This window comes from Rhinolophus hipposideros (genome assembly GCF_964194185.1).
Source record: "Rhinolophus hipposideros genome assembly, chromosome: 20".
NCBI classification, from domain to species: domain Eukaryota; kingdom Metazoa; phylum Chordata; class Mammalia; order Chiroptera; family Rhinolophidae; genus Rhinolophus; species Rhinolophus hipposideros.
Window position 1 is genome coordinate 28,603,399 of NC_138066.1, and position 25,739 is coordinate 28,629,137.

Consider the following 25,739-nt stretch of genomic DNA (forward strand, 5'->3'; position numbering starts at 1 on the left):
CTGTACTGTACCCATGAAAGAAAGCTGCTGTCACAGCACGACCAACTACTATGGCAAACGGGTTATAGCGTCTTTGAATCTGGCATACTTTTCTTTATTTCTTACTCCATCACGCAGGGAATGAAAACATCTCTGTGAAATCATGTTACTCTGAAAACTCAACAAGTGAATTTTGGTCACTCATGGCACATGGGATAATAAAGTGGTACAATGCAGGGAGGACTAATTGATAATCGGTGGGGCTTGAGGGAGAAGAGGGAAGAAGAAAGGGGCACCATCTCAAAGCCCAGAGACTTATCCCAAGTTATGATATCAAGTGAGCGGCCCAACTAAGAGCTTTATTCTAAAAGAATCCCTAAAGGACCACATCAAAATTTTAACACGTTTAAAAGTATATAAGTTCTGACAATTAAGTTTATGAACTCATCCTAGAAAAAGTGCTACATACCTCATTGCTGAATATCACTACAGTCAGCTTTGAAGTACTCCCCATGGGAAGCTATGCACCAACGCCAGCACCTAGTTCACCCTTCAAAGTAATTTTGGAACTCTTTTTCTGGAATGGCCATCAGAGCTGTCATCTTATTACCCGAATGTGCTGACTGTCATCAAAATGTCTTCCTTTCAATATTTCCTTTATCTTCGGGTAAAGAAAGAAGTCATTGGGGGCCAGATCAGGTAAGTAGGGAGGGTGTTCCAATACAGCTATTTGTTTACTGACTAAAAACTCCCTCACAGACAGTGCCGTGTGAGCTGGTGCATTGTCGTGATGCAAGGGCCACGAATTGTTGGTGAAAAGTTCAGGTCATCTAACTTTTTCACGCAGCCTTTTCAGCACTTCCAAATACTGAACTAAGTGAACTGTTTGTCCAGTTGGTACAAATTCATAATGAATAATCCCTCTGACATCAAAAAAGGGTTAGCAACATCGTTGGAACAAGTTCACGAACTTAATTGTCAGATCTTCGTATGTTGAGTTCTCCCTAAAGAGCAATTACATTAATTACTGATGTTACCACATGCTAGAATCATAATTTAGAGAGTATACTTCAACCAAAGCATCTTTTTTATATACCCTCATATTAAAGAATAATTTAAAAAATCAATAAACCCGAAATATCTCCAAGGATGCTGTTGACATAATTCTCTTCTTCAGATCTCGTGGGGTTTCCAAATGATATCTGTTTATTATGATATTATCATTCATAGTTCCCCATAGCTTTCACTTAATCTTTTTTTGGAAATAGTCAAATATATAATTAGTAATCCCTCATACTGGAGGGACATGATTATTCTAAAAGGGGCTACCTGGAATGGGAAATGACAATCATACAGATATTATGGTATCATCAAACTGAGATAATAGGGATTTGTCTCAATTAAGAAGAAACACAGACCTCATGCTATTATCAGCAGTGTTCTCTAGTTGGGAAAAACTGCACTGAGTATATGGTCCCTCGGTTCCCCCTTTCTCTTCCTCTCAGTAACTTCCTTGACACTTTCAAGGACCTCTAAAATCTGTCACTAGCTCTCCACTACCTTAAGAACAGTTAAAACATTTTAATACGGCATGCAAGGTACCAGGCATTCCGTAGCCTGCCTCCCCCTGCTCCTCTTCTCCAGCTCCCACTGCATGCTCATGTGCATTTTATGCTTAAGCCAAACAGAATTCTCATGATCCGTAAATGAGCCATGCCATTTTTATGTCTATGATTTTGGACTTGCCTTTCGCTTTTTCCTGGAATGACCTTTAACCCCTGACCTGTTTGGAGAATTCCTTCTCAATGCTCAAGCTTCAGTTCAATTGTTACCTTCTCCAACCTTTTGGGGCCTTTTCCAACCCTTCCTCTCCATTCTCTGCTTCCTGTCATGAAGCTATGTCCTTCTTTGTTTCACCCTAACACCTTGTAAACATGACATGATAATAATTAGTAAGCAATATTCCAAGTATTTATGTACTTGCCTCTCTTCTTTATTAAGCCATATGTTTATTGAGGGAAGGGGTTGTATTTAATTAATTTTGGTTTTCTTAGTGCCTGGGATGGCACCCAGCCAGCATAGAGCAGGCACTCCTCCCCAAAATGGAACATACATGCTGATTCAAGAATTAAAATAATTTTATGAAACAACACATATTTACTGAACTGCTCTATTTCCTGCACTCTGCTGGTGCTGTGGGGAATACAAAAGAGGCAATTATTTCACTACTCTTGCGGACTTTATCGTTTGACCTGAAAGACAAGGCTGACACATTCAAAACAGTTAGATGTTGTTTGCTAAAGAGTGTGCTGCAGAACACTCACGGTGGGAGAGCTACATTAGAAAGAGTTCTGTGGTCAATTAAGTTTGAAATGTTGCGCATTGTATTCTCCTTCAGAGATTTCAATGGATTTACACTAAATGCTCCGAGAAGTCCTGGGATAAAGAAACCCGGATAAATTCCAAACCTCACGTGACCAGAAGCCCTGTTACCTTCCTGTGGTTCTGAGGAATATAGTAGCCCCCCTTACCCATGGGGAATACATTCCAAGACCTCCAGTGAATGCCTGAAACTGCTGATAGTACCAAAACTTGTATATAATTGTTTTTTTCCCTATACATACATACATACACTTTATGGCTTTTCTTTGGCATGTCCAAATTGCCAGCATCACTAATCTCCTACCTTGGAGCCATTATGAAGTAAAATAAGGGTTACTTGAACAGAAGCACTTCGATACTGTGAGAATTGATGTGATAACCAACATGTCTACTAAGAAACCAATAAGTGGGTAGTATATACAACAAGAACACGCTGGAAAAAGGGATGATTCATGTCCTGGGCAGGAGGGAGTGAGATGGTGTAAGATTTCATCACACTACTCAGAACAGAGCATATTTAGAACTTATGAATTGTTTATGTCTGCAATTTCCCCTTTAATGTTTTTGGACTGTGGTTGATTGTTGGTAACTAAAGCCTAGAAAAGCAAAACGGCAGATTAGAGGGGACAACTGTACATTGATGTAGAGACAAGAAATAGGTGTTAAACTGCACAGATGCAATTATGCACAAAGCAGTGCAAAGAAAGACGCATCAGTGTAGGTTTGAATATCTAGGAAAATATCCCAGATTGCCCTGTGAAATGTGGGTGGGTCTCATCTAATCAGTTGAAGTCCCAAATACCATGTTTCTGAAAATAAGACCCAGTCTTATATTAAGGTTTGCTCCAAAAAATGCATCAGGGCTTATGTTCAGGGGATGTCATCCTGAAAAATCATGCTAGGGCTTATTTTTCTGGTTAGGTCTTATTTTCGGGGAAACACAGTAAGACAAAAGACTGATCTTCCCTGAGCAAAAAAAAATTTTGCCAGCAGACAGCCTTTGGATGTGACCTGTATCATTGGTTATTTGTGGGTCTCCAGGTTGCTTGTCCATTCTGCAGACAGTGGACTTACTCACTTCCATAATTGAACGTCAGTGCTTTAAAATATCACACACACACACACACACACACACACACGCACACATGCATGCACACATACACATGCCCTATTGATTCAGTTTATCTGGAGAATTCTAATATAGCGAGAAAAGGAAAACTATATAAACACATTCCTGGGTTGTGAGTCTCCATCTCAGAGATACTAGCCCAAAGGAGAGAGCAGGCACTATTTCCATTAAGTGGATAGGTCTGCCCCAAATGTAGCTGTAGAGGCCATGGTTTACCATCCTACACACTGGGCCATCTTGTGGCCAGTACAGTAGTCAGGGCATAGCCCTGCACAAAACACATCTCCATGTCTTGAACTTCAGATGGAGCCATCTACCTTCCCTGAAATTCTGCTTTCTTTCATCAGAAACATATTTCTACATAATTTCTTGATTCACTTGTGGTGAATGGCAAGAATGTGAGGAATATCATATACCACTGGTCCAGAGTAAGCCTAGTGGGTCTGAGCCAAGGCTTGATGGTCAGTGTGGGTTCCAATTTTGGCTCTGCCACTTCTAACCATGTGGCTCTGGACAAGTTTGGATACCTTTTCTCTTCGTTTCCTCATCTGTAAAAGGAGTATAATAACAGGACCTACCCCATAGCGTCTGGGAAGAATAACTGAAATAGTACATATAAGGTACCCTAAAACGGACACAGTTAATCGCTCAAATGCTAGTGATTATAATGATAATTATCATTACACCTTATCAAGAATTGGTTTTCCAGCCATGTCAGATAGTATTCATAGTTCTTTGATTTATTGACCCTGCACCCTCATTAATATAATTTTCTATTCGAGCTGGACTCTATAACATTCTACACATCTTTAACGACAACCAATATTTTAGTAGCTGGACACACGCAAATATATAATATGATTCCTGCTCAAAAGGCTCAGATATTTTAAACCAGTAATAACCAACTTCCAAGACCCCTTAGTTTCTAAGGAGTTTAGTTCTTAATTTCGAAGTCTCCTAAGGCCTCTTACTTTTGTAATGATTTACATTATTGCTCAAGCCCAAAGGTGAGGAATTTACTTTGATTCCTCTTCTTTTTTTACCCCTCATATCTAATCCACTAGCAGAGTCTCATTAGTTTCACCTCTTGCACACATGCTCTAAATCTAGGTTCTTTGCATTACCACTGCTAACACCTGTGGAATATAAGTTGTGATAAAAATTGTATGCTTCCTTTTCCACAATTAGGTTGTACAGAGAACACCTAAAACAAAGAATTGTGTACCAAGAGAAAAATGCTGTGGAAATTTTGTGGAAATGCACAGTCATTTGAAAATCAGGGAAGGGTCCTTGCTTCCTAACATCCCCCTTTCATCTGCCACATTGAAAGTCTTTCTTAATACCTTCAGCACAATCCATCCTTCAGGGTATGGACCTTTCCAGCCCAGGATAACAAAGGCAACAAGTGACAGATTCTGTTTAGTGGCTCTCCCCAGTATATCTGCAATTTAATTTCAATAAAGCAGGTGACTTCTTGTGGAGGGTGAGCTGAGCTATTAGTTCACGGGAAGGAAACGAGGAGGTTAAATGTGGGGCTGCTGATCTGGGCAATGCCCTTGCAAGACAGATGATGTCATCTTCCCTTCTCAACAGCCTTCCTGTCTTCTAATTTGCATGAGCTGTGAGATAATACTCAGCTCTGTCTCATTTGCAAATCTGGAACCATGAGGGACAAACACAGAGACCTCCAACAGTAAATCCAGAGAGTGTAACGAGGTTAACTCTGCTCATTTAGAGATAAAATTGATGTGCTGGTCACCATCTGGATGAAAAAGAAGGACCTGTGAAATCTCAGGGTTATCTATGTTAGTACATACTGTTACAGCCCTTGAAATAAAACAGTCAGATAAAGAATTTATCTGACCCTATCAAATTGAGGGTGTCTGCAGAAGACTGACCCTTAATGAATGAATAAATGCTTTTCAAGCAAAAGAGCAATCAGCAGGGTTGACAATTGTGGTTTCATGATGATTTTGGTGTAAGGTGTGTGTGTGTGTGTGTGTGTGTGTGTGTGTGTGTGTGTGTGTGTGTGTGTGTGTGTTTACTTTTTGTTCTTACTTGGACAACTAGATCCATGACATTCATTGCCTTCAGTTATGGGGAATGAAAAAGAAAGCCAAGAAAAACTTCTGAATTTTTTTCAAAAGAACAGCCTTGCCTTCAAGAGCATAAACAGTAAAGTTAGAAGAATACAAGATAAGTCAGAGCTAGCAATCAGGCCAGGAGAAACTAGACAGGGATTCCATAGGGTGGGAGGTGGAAATAAGTCTGAGGAGAAGCAATGCAATGTGCGGGTAGCTGTTAAAAATCCCTGAAAATGCAGGGGTGGGGGCATCCTTACCTTGACCTACCTCCTCAGGCTGATTTGGGTGGGGGAGTGCAATAAAAACCACAGGTATATCTGGGAAGACTCTGTGGGAATAGAATCTCAGAGGGTTTTAGCAAGTCGCCAGAGAGGAAATGGCAGTGATCTTGGCTAGATATGTCCTTAGAAAGCTCAGTTCCTACCACCTCGCCTGTCCCTGGAGCAGTGCTAGAGAACTCGTTTCACTCCCCATCCCCAGCAGCCACCCCTCAGCCAGTAGAATAATGGGAGCTGGTATACAAATCCTTAACCTCTGCTGTGCTCAGGTGGGATAATTCTAGGCTTACTATATGTCCATTTATGGACTGATTGGTTTACCCTCAGAATTCCCCAGCAGGAAGAAGCTGATACTCATAGCGACTGTTTGGCTTTCCTTCCCCATCTCACTTCCCACCCTCATACCGACATTTTTTGGGATCAGCTCCAAATGAACTATGGGCACTGGAAGCTTTGTCTCAAGATCTATTCCTAGGGGAATCCAAACATAGACATTCATATCTATGCAAGCCCTGCATCCCACATCACAGGACCAAACCCTGACACATTGTAATTTTCCTGGAAGTTGGCACAAGTTGAGGAAAGAAGAAGCACTCTAAAATAACCGAAATAAAGTTTTCATCACCTGTTGCCACGCAGCAGCCGATCCGCCTGTCTCCTCTTACCTGCCCCTCAAGAAAGGAGAGTCTGTGAGACGAATCCTTTCAGGGACTTCGCTTCACCTTTGTGCTTGCACCTTATGTCTCCCTGTTTGGCTCCAAAAGGTGGCTGGCTAATCAATGATGGGTAAGATTCCTCACTGTGGAGGGACAACCCAAGCCAGACACAGCGCGTGGGGACCATATGGGGAACTCGTAGGGTCGATAGAGGTGGGCACAGCCCCCCACCTTCCCCCAGCTAAGGAGAGCCTCTGACTCTGTGGCTTCATTCCTTCCCACAACCTGCAGGGGAAGTGACTCAGTGATGTGCTTTCCATCTATTCATATGCATAAAGGTTTTGTCCCTTGGGGAAATACAGACATTCTGAGACTTATGGTTCCTCTGCCTGCAGGCAAGGGTGATTTGTTTGTCAGTTTCCTATTATAATGTATGGGGTTCACAGATCTTGAGATTGACAAGCTTTATCTCCTTTACTTCCTCACCTAACTAATAAAAGCTATGCATTGGCCCGATTCGGGGCTGAACTCTTGAGGCTGGAGTCCCTTGACCCCACTTGCACACTGTTCTTGGCTACTGTATTTCTTAACCCTGTGCCACCCTCCTCACGCCCCACAACTTTTGTCGTGCAGGACACGACAATCACCTGGTTGAATGATTACTAAAAATGGAATTTAAACTCAGTTATAGAAAAACAACGAAGTGTATCTATGTTGGCACACTTGAGTTTTGGCCAAAGATTCCCATATATCCATTTATAGACTGATTTGTTCACAAAATTTATCTGTCTATTAACAAAAGGAGACTGCTATACCGTCAGCTTCTGTTTTATTTCCTGCCTTTGTCTCCCCTAGCTTCCCCACAAGTACATAATACAGAACACTCCCAAAGACCCAGGCCTTCCAAAGTTCCTGAAAACATGAAGTAAATTAGAAAGCTCAGTCATTTTCCCACCTGTAATAGATAACCATATATACCATGGATAACCATATAACCATCTGTACCTATACTGACCGTACGCAACTTAACAATGGTTCAACTCACGATGGCGTGAAAGCAATAATAGCATTCAGTAGAAACCACACTTTGAATTTTGAATTTTGATCTTTTCCCGGACTAGCGATATGCTGTACGATACTCTTTCCTGAGGCTGGGCTATGGCAGTGAATCACAGTTCTCACTCAGTCGTAAGATCATGAGGGTAAACAACAGATACTCCTTAGTGTACTGTGTTGCCAGTGTTTTGGGATACTATTGTGTTTTGTGTTTTCTCATTCCACCATGTTTATAAAATGCCCATGTGAGTATGCGTCTGCTGCTTCTGGTGAGAAGGAAAGGAAGGCAATTACTCTTGAGAGGAAACTCAAGATAACCACCCAACTGTAGGCTAACAGAAGTGTTCTGAGCCATGTAAGGTAGGCTAGGCTAAGCTGCCGTGTTTGGTCGGCTAGGTGTGCAAAACGCATTTTCAACTTACGGTACTTTCAACTTAACAATGTTCTGTTCTGTAACCCCATTGTAACTTGAGGAGCATCATTATAACTTTGAGTTGCTACATATACGTTCTGGAACTTTTCATTCCTGGTGCCACCCCTTGTTGGCTGTAGACATGAGTTATTGCTTTGGTGCATGCTCTCTAATCTGGGAAATTTCTGTAACAGAGAAACATACGTTTATAATACTGAATTATTTTTTCTGGTATTTTATTATCTCTCTTGGCTGATTTAGTCATGCTCTCCACTTAAGTTCTTTATATAGCCTCCAAAGGAGTTTAAATGAGGGAGGATTAGTTACTTCCTGCAACCTCACTGCCAGGTTTTTAAGAAAGCAAGTTTCAGGTCAAATTGTACTACACACACAGAAATTTTTAGAGAATCATTTTATGGACAAGGCACATAACCGTTTGTACAATCTGCTGTGTAAGCTCCATAAAATCTCTACTCACTGTATTTTAGGGTGTTTGGTCCGTCACTTGTAGGATACAGACATGGCATTGTTTCAGAGGCAGGATTCTGTTCATCTTATAGTTGGCATCAGTTGAACAGGAGCCTCTTCAGTAAGGTTTCATAGAAGGCCATTTAGGGATCAATCCACAGGGGCCATCTGCAAGGGAAAAAGTCAGGAGCCTGTTCTTGCAAGAGTGGGGCATCTCTAAAACATTTCAGCCAATCCACGTATCTAAAATACTTTACCTTTTCCCAGCGAGTTCCATATCTAGCATTCATCGCACTATTTAATATGTTACACATGTCAGAAATAAGACCCATTTCTGCTACTTCCTGGGCTAATTAACTAAATTTCAAGTGTTGACTGCGATATGAATAATAGAAATGTTTGTGGTAATTGCCTGTGGACTGACTTTTCGGATATAATACCAGCTGACTACCTTCATTCAGACACACAGGGCTTTCTCTGCTTTCTTTTATCATGGAAGGGATGTATTAGCAGAAAGTACAGAAAAATATCTGCCCCTTTCTGCTTTTGAGTTTCTTCAGTTTAGGTGCTAAGAGTCCTGGAAAGAGTGCTTTTCACATTCAGATTGTCAGGGAGAATGCATAACAATTATCCAGGCTTCTCCAAGTCCCATAGAAGGGATTCTCCACGTCTGGGGGAGAGATATCTACGAGAAGTAAAGAGGGGAAAAGTGTGTTGGGGCTGAAGTCAAGGGAGCCCACCAGAAGGGATGATTTTTTGGTGAGTCAGTGTCCTCATACTTCAAAGACTCTATCTGAGCAAGTGGTGTTTCCCACCAAGTGACCATAGCCCATCAATGGTGTGGGTGATCATCTAGTCTCCCTGCTAGTGGCCATGGTGCCTCACTAATGCCTAGGGGCTATGTTCTATTTCCTTCTCCTCTAGGGAGAACTCCTCTTTACCAATCATTACAACATGGCCTACTGACTATCCAGCGAGAAGATGCTTTTTGTTCTTGGAGACTGCTCTGTCCCTGTTCAACTTATCCTATGTGAACAACCTATCACCTTGCTCCATCTTGTAATATCCCAAGACATTTGTAAGCCACAGAGAAAGGCACGACAGGGTCCCAGAGGAAAAGGGAGGAGCCCTAGTACCTGTCATGGTAGCAATGGTGAGAAAAGGTTTGTTCCTACACTTGTACTTGGGGTGTGTGAAATGGAAACAGCTGGAGAGTCTCTCTGAAGAAAGAAAGTGATACAGCCACTAGAGAAATCCAATTTAGGGGAGGGTATCCCCACCCTGATTTAGATTGACAGATTTAATTCTCTGAATTAGACAAACAAGAATTTAATTACTTTCTAGAAATGCACTCAAATAGCTCTAGCCTGTGGAAAATGTGCAGTGGACAACTTAGCTATCTTTGCTTGGACTAAGCTTATCTTCACATGGCCTTAATGGTCAGGTCTTGGGTTGATCTTGCCTCACTTTTCTTTCACTGTTGGTCTCCACATTTTGGCCTGATCCTTTCTGGCAATTAATTTATTATGACATACACTAAGCTCTAACTTTTCAAGAAGTTTTGCCTCTTCAGATATAATTTACTTTAGTTTCTACATTTAAATATCCCAGCTTTAGCTTTAGCCTATAAGGAGAAAGCCTATCTTAGGTAAAAAAAAAAAATCACTTTTCTAAGCCTTCATCTCTGGGGAAAAGTAGTTCTGAAGGGACCCAAAGGAAAACGATGAAGAAAGTGCTTGTTGCTAAGGTTTGGGCTATAAACACCATGTAGGCAACTCAACAACAACAACAACAAAAAGAAAGAACTTGATGAAAACAAAAGCAAAGGACTTGAATGGATATTTCTCCAAAAGGCCAATAAGCACATTAAAAGATTTTCAACACCACTAATCCTTAGGCAAATACAAATCAAAATTGAAATGATACTACCTCATATCCATCAGGATGGCAACTATAACACACATAGGAAGAGAGAGAGAGAGAGAGAGAGAGAGAGAGAGAGAGAGAGAGAGAGAGAGAGAGAGAGAGAGAGAATAACAAGTATTGGTGAGGATGTAGAGAAATTGGAGCACTTGTGCACTGCTGTTGCTGGGTATGTGAAGTGGTATGACCTCTGTGGAAAACAGTTTGGCATTTCCTCAGAAAACTTGAAATACTGTTGTATGCTATAACAACTCCACTCTGGGTAATTACCCAAAATGAATTGAAAGCAGAGTTTTGAAGAGGTATTTGTACAGCTATGTTCATAGCAGCATTTTTCACAATAGCCAAAAGGTGGAAGCAACCCGTATCCATTGATGGATGGCTGTGGTATATACATACAATGAATATTATTCAGTTTAAAAAAGGACACATGCTACAACATGGATGAACTTTGAGGATATTATGTCAAGTGAAATAAGTCAACCACAAAAAGACAAGAATTATATGATTTCACTTATATGAATTACCTAGTGTCAAATTTATAAGACTGAATGTAGGATGGTGATTGGCAAGGGCTGGAAGTAGGGTACAGTGGAGAGTTATTGTTTAATGAATACAGAGTTTTAGTTTAGGAAGATGAAAATAATTCTAGAGATGGGTGGTGGTGGTGATGGTTGCACAACAATGTGAATGTGTTTAACATTACTGAACTATATAGTTAAAAATAGTTAAGATGGGAAATTTTATGTGTATTTTGCCACAATTTAAAACAAAATGATATAAAGAGGAGGCCATATAATTTTGCATGTTTTCTAGTCCAGCTCATCAGAATGATAGAGCAGAAAGGTAGTTGAGTCTGCAATCCAAGCCAAGAGTGAAAGGTGGGAATTTTTATGAAGGGTTATGCAAATCATATCTATCACAGAAACTAGTCAGGAAAGAACAGACTTTGTGGTTAAAAAAAAAAACAACAACACAAAAACTCTGAAATCTCAATTACTTATTCCAAATAAAAAAAAATTAACAATTAATTTATTTACCAATTACCAATTGGTACTATTTCATTTTCCAGTTAATGACAATTAAGTACAAAAACGACCACTTAATGAATTTACCTATTATACTGAATGTTCAAATGGGAATGTAGAGGGCTACTACTCCATATAGTCACTCAGGAACCAAGGTTTATGATGTTGCTTTCTTATCATGATTTCTAGGGTTGCTAAACCAGGGGAAGAGAGTGCAAGAAGATAATATGGAATAGTTTTAAGTGTCATGCTTAGAGTGACATACATTTGTTCCACTTAAATGTCATTGGTCAAGATCTACAGATATAGTGCCAACTTAACTACACTATACTTGGGCAACAAGTATATTCCTGATGTCCAGGAAGAGGAAAATGAAATGGAAATTGGTGAATGCATAGCATGGTTTCTGCTACAGGGAACTTTCCTAATACCAAATATTAATAGACGAAGTTAACCATGAGTTATACACTCATAAAAAAAAAATCAAACCAATAGTGAAAGTATAATTATTGCTCCACTTTTAGTATTCTGATGTTTACTTCAAATATCTACTAATCTATATACTTCCCTTTTTCAAAAATGTCTTGAGAGGGCCCCCAACAAGATAAGAGTAGAGGAATACAAAATTAATAATGGGGAAGGTGTAAAAATGTTAATTTTGAGATTTCTGGATGTCTTGGTGGAAAACCTCAATGCCATCCATCATTTCTAATAAAGTTCAGCTGAGGAATACAAAATTAATAATGGAGAATGTACAAAAATGTTAGTTTTGAGTTTCCTGAATGTCTTGGTGGAAAACCTTAACACCATCATTTTCTAATAAAGTTCGTGTTTGTCGGAGGATGTAATATTTTCCTTGAACTGATTTTGCTTTTGATATGTTTTATATAGTAGGCATTACACAATATACTAGTGTTTTCAATAGCAGTTTTGCAAGAGATGACAGATTTTTGATCCTTTCAATAATGTTAATAATGTTAATAAACTGGTCTGTAAAAACATTCCTACAGGGAACTAATATAATAATCCTTGTATGTGGCTTTTTTGACTATTTGACTTGATTCAGAGATGAAGCTTATAGGATTGAGGGGAATAAATATTTAGCAATCTCTTAGCCTATCTTTCTAGAATATCAGTTATCTCAGTAAGAGTTTGGCGATTAGATGAGTAGAATATAACATGATGTGGATATCAGCATCTCCTTTCTTAAGTACACAATATTTTGTGTTAGTGATTGAAGGAGACCCATATACTTTAGAGGGAGAGGCACAAATGAAGAGTTAACATTGTGATGGGAAAATTAAGGCACCTGACTTTCCTTTTTATCCCAAGGATAAATTTTAAAGTAGAGGGTTTAGAACAGTCTTAAAATTTTAAAACATTGGTTAGGTTCTGACTTGATGGTGCCAAGAGCTCATTCTCCTGTGATCTGTTTTTCACAAAGGTGATTTGACAAAGGCTTGGAAGAATCATTTAGAGTCCATGACCTATTTCAAGATGATTGACCCATACGCTGTTTCCATCTGTATGATCAAAAGCTTCTGCAGCCTACTTCTGATGTGTTAAGCCAGCTGGTTACGTCCTTTCTACCTGAGCAATTATAAAAGCACGCCACAGACACTTGAATAGTTTTTTCAGTTAGCACTTTGAATCTTCCTTGCTTGTTCCTGACGTAATATTTGTCTGATCTAACCCCCTTCTGACCTCAGACGTTTGATCCCTTCCCTCAAATCTCTCATTTCTGGCACTGTGGATTTTCCTTTTTGTAAATTGCTTTTTTCTGAATCTTATTTTCAGATGTTTTCAATAGATTTTGGCCTGTGGGCATGTTTCTTCTTCTTTTCATACTGCCTTAGATAGGTTGCCACCCGCTAGCTTAAGGTTTTTGGAGTCTTTGCTTATCATGGGGACCACACCACATCCAAAGGACAATGTTTAAGCAAAGCTCAAGATAGATCAATTCTTACTTCTAAAAAAACTTTAATTCTTATTAACATTCTCCATCAGGTAAATTTGAGGGTACAACTATTCAACAGTGTATAATCAAACCTATACCCTGCCAATTCTTCATGAAGACAATGAGTAGAGGGCTGCTCTTATAAAAAGCGTGGTTTATTGTACTTTGAACCCATTCTCAAGGGACATACAACTGAGCCATTAATTAGATTAAACTGTTTTGCAAGGATCAAAATATTTTTGTTAGGAATATTCTTCAATTTAAAGTGGTTAATAGGATATAGGAATACCTCAGAGGTATTGTGGGTTTGCTTCTAGATCATAATAAAGTGAGTATCGCAATAAAGTGAGTCATAATCTTTTTGCTAGTGAAGAGTCTCGTCTTCAATTTGTAACACAACAGAACACCTGTGAAGCACAGTTAAAGGGAGGCACAATGATATGAGGTATGTCTGTACTGAATAATAAGGGGCTTTAACATGTTACAATTAGGCAGAAGTCTACACATATGTGATAGAGGTCAATGGATTTTAAAATGGGAGCATTTAGAGTTTAAAATATGTGTAACTCTTCTGATCTAGAAAATGACTAAGAACTCTATGCTCGTGTGTTTCTAAGCAGTTCTGTAATATCTGGTATTTTGATCCATGTAGATAGACTGTATTAATACACACATTAACTGGGATCATCCCCTTGGCCAGATAACTTCTAGGCATCTACATTGCTTTGATATTTCTTTGAGTAACTTTCACTGTCTGAGACTGGACTGGCTGAAATAGTTCTAAGTGGCTGGAAGGCAGGAGCCATTATACCTACTGGGTTGAACCTTCTGCTTCAACAACTATATCTTCTCCTTTTAGGTGTTATGGGCAAAGCTCTGGGATTATTACTTATCTGGTGAGAAAAGTGGTTGAGAAGAAATGGATAGTCAGAATCTCGTTCTTCACAACAGGGTCCTACTCCCACAGAACGATCATGTTTGGCCAGTTCCAAATGCTTCAGATTACAGATGTTCCAGCTTAACTTTCACACTTGCACTTTTCAGAGCCTACACCATTGTGGTTCTTTCACAGGAAGACTGCGCTCCTCAGACGTTGCCTCTTGCTGTGTTCTGGGGGTGGTACCTGGGAGAGAACTCTTTCTCCATTGATTATGATAGAGTAGGTAGAAAGGTGGAAATGAGCAGGAGGAGGAGGGAACTAGCCCCACTTAGGAGGCCCTTTGCAGCTGCTCCTACTTACCAAGAAGATATGTTATTAGAAGCAGAAAAAAATGCCAGAAAGAAGGGAAAACATCCCGCTTATCAGAATGTCCATCCTGTTTCTCAGGACCATACAATTCTAGTTTGCCCCTTTTTAATGAGCTTCTCAAATAAATCACGGGAAATTGATGGATTCACACGTGTGCCCTATGAAGCAACCTTGGGAACAAGAAGGGAGGATGGGACAGCCAGCAGAAAGAGAGAAAGATACTGAAGTGGGAGAGGAGAGACAATCTACCCATAGAAATAAAAATGCACACAATGAAAGGAAGCTTCTTCCCTCTTAGGTCAGCCTGCTCCATGTGTTGGAGTGTACTCACTGTCGTGCAGGGTGTCCGGCGGGGCGGCCTGCGGGGTCTCTGTTCCCGCTCCCCACATAAGAACGCAGGACACGGTAAGGCCAAAAAGGAACACCCACGGAGCCATAGATAGGGGACTCAAACCAATATATTCTCGCTGGAGGCTTGGTTGGAGACACAGGAAGCAGGATCTACATAATCTGCCTAACAGCAGTTCGCGCTTGCCAGCCACCATCTTCTTGCTAGCCCCCATTCCTTCCTGCTAGCATAGCCACAGCCATTATATTAGTGGCCAATGGCCTACGGGTTACAGCTGACGGCCAACTAGCCACAGCTGCTGGCCATCTGATCACAGTTGATGGCCATTTACTACCCGAGCCAGCACCTTTCTATGTGAGGCCGAGAGCCTGGAAACTGTTTTCTGGGGCTCTTGTCCCCACACTCACTTTCACTAATAAATTTCTTTTTGTCTTACGCATGGACAAACTCTATTTCTTAACTGAATTGTTCCTTCAAAAAGATAAGAACCAAGGTAAGCATCCTTCCCGGTAACAGTTACAGTCCTGTGGGATCTGCAAGTATAAGCCTCCTAGGCACAAGAGCCAGGTGATCTAGAAATGCCCCTCTGGTGGCAGCTGCGAAAATCAGACCTCCAGAGGAGGTTGTAAGTTCCCGCTGGACCAAAGCAGAGGGAGAGCGGAAAGATGGCGCCTGCCATCCTACAGCACTGAAGAGTCTTTCAATTGGCCTCTAGACGTGTGTGAAATTAGATGCCTGCCCCTCAGGCTGACAGTTTAGGGTAAGTAAATAAAGACTTTTCACAAAAAGTCTGGGCACTTTTCCATCGGCTGCATCTCGGCTGGACCCTGGGGCAGGTGAGTACAAGCTGCTTGAGCACTTTAAGAGCTTTTTCTCAGGTCCCTTATAGCCTTATGTGTCTGGTGGATGATGCGACCCCTTTGACTTTCAAAAGTAGATGCTTTGGGGATTCCTCTCAGGTGCGGGTCTTAAAAGCTGGCGTGCCTGATGTGGGTTCAAACTCTTCGCCTCTTAGGGATAAGCTTTGTGTTTTGAGTTTCCTCAAATTGTGAATTGCCTCTCCTCGCTGTGGTGGGGTTTAAAGCGAGATATGTGTCTCAGCCTCTCTTTAGCCCGTTGGATGTGTTTTTCCCCCCATTTGCCTGATACGTAGACATTGCTTAGCTAGTTTTGTTTTTTTTATCCAGAGGAAATTGTTCCATATGTAGCTGTAGATTCAGTGTGTCCTTGGGGGTGTGGAGGTGGGGGAGGTGACATCCTATGTCACTGTCTTGAACCTGAACGTCTGTAGTTTTTTACCTGAGGTGAGAAACATGTCCCGAATATTCTGTGGTCATAGATTACCAACGTAAAGCTGACATTAACACAGCCCCTCAAAGTTCACACAGATTAATGTGCTGCTGAATTATTTAAAAGGATTGACAATTCTTTATCTTATCCATATGCATTGCTTGGTGATTTAGCTAGCGCGGTGCCATTATGATGAGAAGAGATTTTCAGAGATAAAGTTAATCAGAGTGGCCCTCAGTTAAAAATCAGCTCAGAGCTAGATAAAAATGTGTACTCTGTGGGACAAGAATTGACCTCACAAATATATTTCCACTCTGTTATGCTGACGTGTCTCTTCATTAACCTCTCAGAATAGCTTTGTTGGAAGGAGGTACACTCCTTCAGGAGGGCTGCTACTTGTCAATGACCTTAGTTACCAGGATGGAAAGGTAGGAGAAAAATAAAACACACAAAAAACAATGGTGGTCAGAAATCCTCAGGATAAACACACCAGTGATACTGGATTGGCTCTGTAGTCCTGGGCTCTGGAATGCCACCGGACTTTCTTTGCTTACCCTCACTCTCCTTGCTCATGCATTGGGTTAAATTGCAGCTCTGTTATATTATTTTCTTTTCTGAAATGGATGCCCATGAACCCCTGGAGTTGTGTGATGCAAATTAAGCTGTTTTGTTCTCAGCGTCTCAGAGGTAACCCATATAGGCAAAGTCTAGCTGATTTATTATTTCAATATCCTCATGTTAGTGTTACCTTTTGTCATTGCCACATTCTAATGTCTATTTTGAAAATTTGGTGGGTAGTAAACACCTGAAATGGTGGGAGAGAAAAATCAACACGCTTCCCTCTGGGGATGATTTAGGTTAGGCTTTGCTTCTGGACTCACAGAAGGATAGCTATAAAAAATGGGGGAGTGGATTTAGTACTTGGCAAAGACACAGGCTTGAGAATCCTGGCTGGGGAGAGAGGCTCCTTCAGTGGGTCTGTTGATGAGTCAAGCTTTTGACTTGCCCTATGCTGCTCCTTAGCTGCAAGGCCTGTTGGGAGCAAAGCGAGGCTATCTCAAAAACAACAACAACAACAATAACAACACACCACTATGAGCCTGTAGAGGGAGGCAAGACATCTCCTGAGATACTCATATCTCCAGCTGCCAGCAATACTACTGGGCTGCTGAGGACTGACAGCTGAGTACCATGGCAATCCAGAAAGAAGGAAGAGAACATAATTAGAATCACAAGCATGAAAGCATTTCTTTTTGGGGGTAATGGGGGAAGGGCATATAATAAATTTTCCAGCTACGTTTTCCCACTAAGAAGGATTTGGATTATAATGAGCCTGTATGTCATACTAAATGAGGAATTTGAACTTTATTCTCTGGATGTCTTTTAAGAAGAGAAAAGACCTGATTAGATTTGAGATACATTTGATAGCAGCCCTGAGAGCCCTTGCCACTTCTCCTGGAGGTGAGGGGACTTTTGGGGACAGTAAAGTAGATTTGCCCATGGCATGGCTGGTAAGGTCATAGACACTGGGGATCAAGCAGGGTCCCCCATCAAGATCAGGGAACTTAAATTCTTTTTAAATTTTGAATGAATTACAGATTTATAGGAAATTGTAAAAATAATACAGAGAGTTTCTGTGTACCTTTACCCAGTTTCCCTCAATAGTAACATCTTACAAACTGTAGCATAATATCAAACTGAGGATATTAGCATTGCTACAATCCACAGAGCTCATTCAGAGTTCACCAGTTCACGTGTACTCACTTGTGTAGTTCTGTGCAATTTTATCACATGTGGATTCTGTTAGAATCACCATAACCAAGAAACGGCTCCATCACCTCAAAAATTCCTCATGCTATATCTTCACAGTCCCATCCATTGTCACCCCACCTCCCCGCCACTCTCCCCATTCTTAACCCTTGGAAAACACTAACCTCTTTCATGACTATAATTTTGTCATTTTTAGAATGGTATAGGAGTAGAATCATACAACATGGAACCTTTTGAAATAGGCTTTTCCCCCCACTCACCATCATGCCCTTCAGATTCCTCCAAGCTGTCTTGTGTATCAATAATCAGGGGATAAGTCCACAGAAGTTTATTCTATTCCTACAATGTCTCAGTTGGTAATAACTTAACTATTTAAATAGAGGCCTTGAAACAGAGGCTTAAATGGTGACCAAGTGCTAAAGGATTCAGAAGGATAATTATTACATGTGACTTGTCTGAAGTCCATGGGAATTGAGTGACTCTTTCTCAGCCATAATAGTCCTAGGTGCCATTGGTTTCTTTTTTCGTTTTCCCCCCTGTGATTTGTGGTTTTCCTGGTCCTTTGTCCATTTGCAAAATGGGAACCAAAGTCATTTTCTTCTGTGTTTACGTCATGTTTTCTTCTGTGCAGTGTTGTGGCAATCATGAAAATCAGACAACCTTGGTTTGTGTCCAGGCTCTGCCTTATGCAAGTCTCATCACTGAGTCTGAGATTCTTCCCCTGTAATGTGGGGGATTTGAAATCTGCCTTGTCTGTGCAGTCATTGGTAGGATTAAATAAGATTACATATTTTATTTTTAAAGCAATCCTTAAACTGTTAGAGATTATTTGATTGTTTTTAATATTGAGATGTCCTAATGACAGGATAAAAAATTTACTTTTTCATTCCAAAGCCACAGGTTTAACACAGGAGAGGCAACTTGGTGTAAAAAAAGAGCAGGGCTATCATATCCCAGCTATTAAAAGTTGTGTCGCTTTGAAAGTTTGTCTAACCTTTCTCAGGCTCAGTTTTATTTTTAATCTAAAAATGTATTTAATACCTATTTTGAAGGGTTGTTGTGGTGACAGGATAAAGAACATAAAAAGGCCTTGGTGTTTAATGACAGTTCCTACGTCATTACAAGTGCTACTGTGATTTTTTATTTTAGTTTCTGTGAGTTGATTCCTCTTGGAAAATACGTAGTCGCTTAACTCTGCCAGGTTCAACACAACAGTTGAAGATTGTTACTTGCCTGCCTGTGTTACTCTTGTCATGTGAAGTGCCACTGCCCTGTCCCCAGCTGCCAGATTGGGAGCATGATATGTACAAGTGAGAAGAGCATGGATGTCTTTACTGTTGAACTTCATAAGTACCGATTAAGAGAGTGGTATTTCCTAACTATGTTTGATTACAGAATGCCTATCTTTGATTTAGAGCATCTCACAGTGTTAGCGAGCCATGTGATAATCTACTTTGGGAAATACCAAAATGATCTAAGATTGTGCCAAGTGATAACTTACTCCCAAATGATTGGATCTAGGGATGTATTTGAAATAACTGCAGAAAGTAAGAAAGAAATACACTCACATGTAGATATGCCAAATAGAAATGATGGAAACACTGAACAGAAGTGTCATCAAAGATCATAGTTTCAAACCTCATGCATTTATGCAGTAGCAATAAAAAAAACAACCACCTTTTAAGACCGTGATCTTTCCAACTAATTGATTTAGTTCTACTTGGAGAATTTGAAGTTTTATATGACATTTCTTGAACTATAGCTCATTTTGGCTGAAAGGAGGCACCAAGAGATTCCATTGTTTTGATGTATTCCATTCTTTTGAATATTATGTGGGACAGATTTTTCTTTTTTCTTTTCTTTTTAAATAGTGCAATATATATATGCATATGTGTGTGTGTGTGTGTGTGTGTATGTATATATATACACACATATATATTTTATCAGTTTCAGGTGTACAAAGCAACATAATAGTTAGACATTTACAACCCTCACAAAGAGATAAGCCCCTTCCCCTAAGCTACTACCCCTCTGATATCTTATATAGCTGTTACTTTACCACTGACTACCTTCTTTATGCTATATGTGGGACAGATTTTTCTTTCTGACTTTATGCATTTAGAATGCTCCTGAAAATGTGTTCCAATTCAATACAATTGAAAGTGCATTAGATGAAGTTAAAGAACAAAAACCTGGAAATTTTTTTTAGTACATTAGGAGGATGCTTTTGTAGTGAAAATGTCTTGCTTGATTTATTCATTGGCTTATTTTTCATATTTTGATTTTCAGAAGTACAATATTTATAACAGAAATAGAGCTGGAAATGGGAGATAAAGATCGGAATCTGGGAGACAATGGAATGAAAGAGAACCATAGCCAGAAATAAAGCAAGATGGTTTCCGTGATGATTGTTATAAATGCTATTCAAGAACCTGGAGCTTGTGTCATAGGCAGACAGGAATTGTGCATGGTTTAGGTGTGCACAAAGAGCAGGGATTGAAGTATTGGTTAGTTTTCTCCATTGGTTTTCTTCCCGCTTCTGAAAAGAGCAGAATGAGACTACTACTTCTACCACATGGGACAATGGACTTCTGCAATAAACAAAACTATTCTTGGAGATTAGGTAAGCTTCCCACATATTTCTATTGTATTTATTTGCCCACTGTAATTCCCTCACTAAATCTCACAGACTAGGAAACCCAGGCACCTGGCTTCATGTGGGGATGGGGTGAGGTTAGCCTGAGGGCCACAGATCATGGAATTAAAATGGAGCCAGAGACCAAACAAAATGTCAATTTGAAGGGACATGGTAGAGGCACAAATCAGGTCGATGTCAAAGAGGTAGACTCTAAAAAAAGAAATACAGAACAGGCAAGTTTGGCTTGGGATATAAGTGATAGATCTCGAAGCAAGGAGACCCTGAAACTCTGAGATATAATTCCAGGGGTTTTGATAGAGATCTTGTGGTGGTTGAAGAGGGTTCACAATACAACTTCTTTGCATGCAACTTTTTTCTCAACCCTGCCCACCCCTGTGCTCTGCCAAAGATCAAGTTGGCTAGAATTGCCCTGGATACACCTGGTAGAAGACTCCGAGGTCTCAGTAGAAAGAAAAATCATGGGAAGTAGATTTCCCAAATCAATTCTCTGGGTATTAGAGTTTTAATAAGTTTTTATATTAAATAGTTGAAGTTATATTCCTGAGAAACAAAAACAAAAAAGTGACTCTTAATGGGCATGGGTGTTGGTTCCCTAACTTAGGCTCAAAGCAGTGTTCTTTCAGTGATTGAAGAAATGCATGAAAAACAGTTGAATTAAGAAGTGCTCTACTTTTTGGAAAACCAATGATGTTGACATTATATATCACACAATGTTAACTGGGTGTGATAGGAAATTTATTTCACTGACAGTTAGTGTAATTTGGTTTGGCAAATATAGATCAAAAGTGCTTCTATGAAGAAAGGCAGGGGGAGCCTGATTGATCCTGTTAATTTGGGACAGACATTAGATGTCTGCCAGTGAGATGCCTTCATGATTAGGGGTATGTTTAGCTAAACATTAATCCTCTATTCTAAGGTGATGAGTTGTTCCTTATGGAAGTTTGGTGTGGAATTATGGTTTATAAAGTAGTTCTAGTAAAGAACAATCTTGTGGAAATGGGACTAGATATGTCGTTAGAAAAAAAAATGTATCTATAGATGGGAAAACCAGTAAGATTTCTCAATAGCCTTTGAGACAAAATTTTAATGCTTCTTGGAGATTTATTAAGTGCCTACTTTGTGCTAGGTATTCTTTTAGATTGGGGAATCAGCAAACTTCCTGTAAAGGGCAGATAGCAAATATTTTAGGTTTGTGATCCATCTGGTCTCTGTTGTAACTGCTGTACTCTGTCTTCGAAACACAAAAGCAGCCATAGACAATATGTAAACAAATGTGAGTGGCCATGTTCTAATAAAACTTTATTTATAAAACAGATGGATGGATTAGGTTATAGGCTGTGGTTTGCCAATCCCTATTCTAGCTACTGGGGGTACAGAGGTGATAAAAACAAATGAACTTCTTATATGGGGCTTGCTTTCTGGCCATGAGGTAAGGGTAGGGGAGCAGACACTGAATAAAGAAATAAATCAATAAACAAGAAGAAAGGTGATATTGTGATAAGAGTTCTGCCAAGAATTAAAACAGGATGCTATTTATGATGGATGACTGCTTTTATGTGTCTGGGGAGGAAGACCACTCTGAGGAAATAGCATTTAGGTTGAGATATCAATGACAAGAGAGACCCAGCTAGACACTGACCTGAAGGAAGAACAGTCCGGGCAAAAGGAGCTCTAGTGAAGATTTTCTAAGTTGGGATGAGCTGGGTGTGTTCCAGGGACCAAAAGGTCAATGGGAGCATTGTGGGTGAGAGAGAGAGAGAAAGAAAGAGAATTATTTCTTATGGAAATAACTCCAAAGAAAAATACATGTACCATGGTTTTCAGCTTGGAATTTTTTAATAGTGCAAAATTAGAAACACGGTCATTTCCTTCATGGGAAGGAATGCATCTCATTTATTCAATAACACAGAACACATGAGACTGTGTTTAAATGTTGAACTAAATCTAAATTTCTGGCTAAAAGTAAATGACTCATTCAATTATAACAATTTGATAATTTTTTTCAAAGGCATTAAAACTATCATATTAGTCTGGAATATTTTCAACTGCAATAACTAATTCTAACTGGCTTCTAGAAACTTGAGTTCATTATTTTTAGATCATAAGATGTCTAGGGGTGTGTGACTGCATGAATTGTTGCAGGGGCTTGGTGATCTCATGGCTAATGTCTCTGAAATTCTTAGGCTTTTCTCTCACAAACACAAAGTGGCTTCCAACATTCTACGTAGCACATCTAGGTTCAAGGCAGGAAGAAGAGGGAGAAGGGGGAGGCCAGCAAAATCTATTGCTTTTCCAGGAAAATGAACGCCTTCCCAGAAAAACCCTTTCCTCCCCCAGTGAGTTTTCCTTTAGGTTTCATTGTCAGAACTTAGTCAGATGATGCCACCCCCTGCTGCAAGGAAGGCCGGGAAAGAAAGGAACCCGTTTCTCATGGTTGGTTTATATCAGTCATGATTTATCACAAGGCTGGGGACATTGCCAACTTCAAATAAAACTGAGTTTCTGTTGGTAAAAGGAAGGGAGAATGAGAATTAGAGAGAGAGTGGAAATTGGAGAATGGAAATCTTCTGCTATGAAGATTACATGTCACAGAAATGCTAATTATAGAGAAAAAGTGTACAGCAGAGTTAAGAATTGTATCTACACCGTGATCACTATATTAATGTAAATTACCAAACATTTGAGCAGTGCTTGTAAATGTGCTTTATCTACTTTAATTCTCATAACTGTGTGAGGTTAGATGATGTTTTTCTTCCCTCTTATAAGTGAACAAAGATTTTAGAGAGATTGGGTGATAAATGCCCATCCAGATCGAATCAGTTTCTCTGATTTTAAATCCTGACTTCTTGCTGTATGAGATTTGTGTCCAGAATGACTCCTTATGTAATAATGTGTACACAAAGGCATATGGATACATAAGAACAGCTCATGTTTTATGGTTGGGTTATAAGTGAAATGTATGTAATTTTTTAAAAAAAAATTCACTTATAAAATTTTAATCATCAACATAAAAAATTTGGAGACAGGGACATTAATTCTTCATGGGAAAAGAAATAATTTACTGTTTTTGACTGACACGTACTTTTTAAATTGCTGCACTTCATAATTTTTATTTTGGTCCCTGTATTTATTTTTCTTGAGAACATAACATACACAGTAAGTATACAAATATTAAATGTACAGATTAATGAATTCTGTACATATGTAAACCGGTGTAACTACTACGCAGCTCCAGGCATAGAACACATTCAGGGTCCCAGAAGGCTCCATCTCCATCCCCACCCAGTAGTTTCCCTTTCATCAAGGCTAACCACTATTCTGACTTCTATCATCATAGAAAAAATTCTGTCCATTTTTTAAATGTCAAATAAATGGAATCATAAAACATGGACTTGTTAGTGTCTGACTTCTGTGTAAAATTTTATCGGTGAGATCCATCCATATGGTTATGTATATCACTAGCTTGTTCTTTTTCATTGTTGTTTAGTATTTCATTGTATGAACAGTCCACGTTTATTTACTCACTGCACTGTGTATGGACATTGGGGTTGTTTCTACTTTTGGGCTATCATGAATAAAACTTCTGTCAACATTCTTGTACCAGTCTTTGATGGACATAGCATTTATTTCTGTTGGGTATCTCTCCAGGAGTGGAATTATAGGGTTGTAGGGTGTATATATATGTTTAGCTTTGGTAGAGACCACCACACATTTCCCAAGGTTGTTACAATTTACATGACTACCATTGGTCCATATCCTTGTCAGTATTTGGCCTTGTTGATCTTTTTCATTTTAGTCAATTTAGTGGGTGTGTGGTGGTAGTTCCTTTTAGTTTTATTTTGCTTTCGTTTATTTATTTTTGCTAATTAAGGTGAGCACTTTTTTATGTTATTGGCTATTTGATATCCTTTTTGGTGAAATATCTATTCAAATCTTTTGTGCATTTTTTAAATTTGGGATGTCTGTCTTTTTCTTATTGATACTCAAGACTTGATGCATTCTGTTATATGTACATATGTGTTTCCTACTCGATTCTCTTTTATACTATTTATATTGCAAATATCACTTGATACTCTTTACTCTTTTGGCTCTCTGCTCCAGCCAAGTCAATCTTCCATATTCAGTTTTCTTTGGCTAACGCTTGCTAACTCCTGTGACATGTGTGTCACATACCTCCCCACGGTGAATGTCCCTTTGTCTTTCATGAGCAAGCCATGCCTCTCACCTTCAAAACACAGATGAAAACTTACCTCTTAGAGGTCTTTGTGGATAAGCGTCCATAACATACAATCACCTTAACAATGATTTCCTTCTCTGTGTAAAGAAGGTTGATATGTTGCTTGTATCGATCCTAAGTTTGCAAGTGTATATGTGTGCTTGTGTCATATTACATTAGTTGGCACTCATTAAACATGAATTCTTACATATTCTTACATTATATTTATTGTTTGAATAATTTTAGGAAGTGCTTCACTTGCTTGTTCACATTTCTATCTTCCTTATTCTCATTTGCAACTTCAACCTTCTTAGCATCTAAAAATTAAGATGGGCGGGAAGATAAGGAATGTAGAATTCAGTAGTGTACAATGACCTCCCAAGAGTTTTAACTTTTTAATGTTTAATTTTGTAAACATTTTACAATTTTGAAATCAAACACTTATATAGAAAAGTACATAAAAATTATAGAGTGAATACTTTGTACTTAGAACCCAAGTAAAAGAATATGAGAGTTTTTAACCCGCAGAGGCACTCTTCCATCAGATTACATTCTCTCCCTTTAGAGTATCTTCTATAATTAATTTTATGGTAATTAATCCCTTGTGCTTTTAAAATTGTTTTACCATTTATGAATGCATTCCTGAATAATATAGTTAAGTTTTGTATGGTTTTGAGTCTTATATAATATGAATTCTAGTGTAAGAATTCTTTTGCGTCTTGCTTCTTTGGCTCAACATTATTTGAAAGATGAACTCATGTATCTAATGAATGTATTTTTATTTTTGCATGTGTGCCCTTGTATGAGTGGAGTTGTCTGAATTACTGTGATTTATTTATCTGTCACATTGCTGA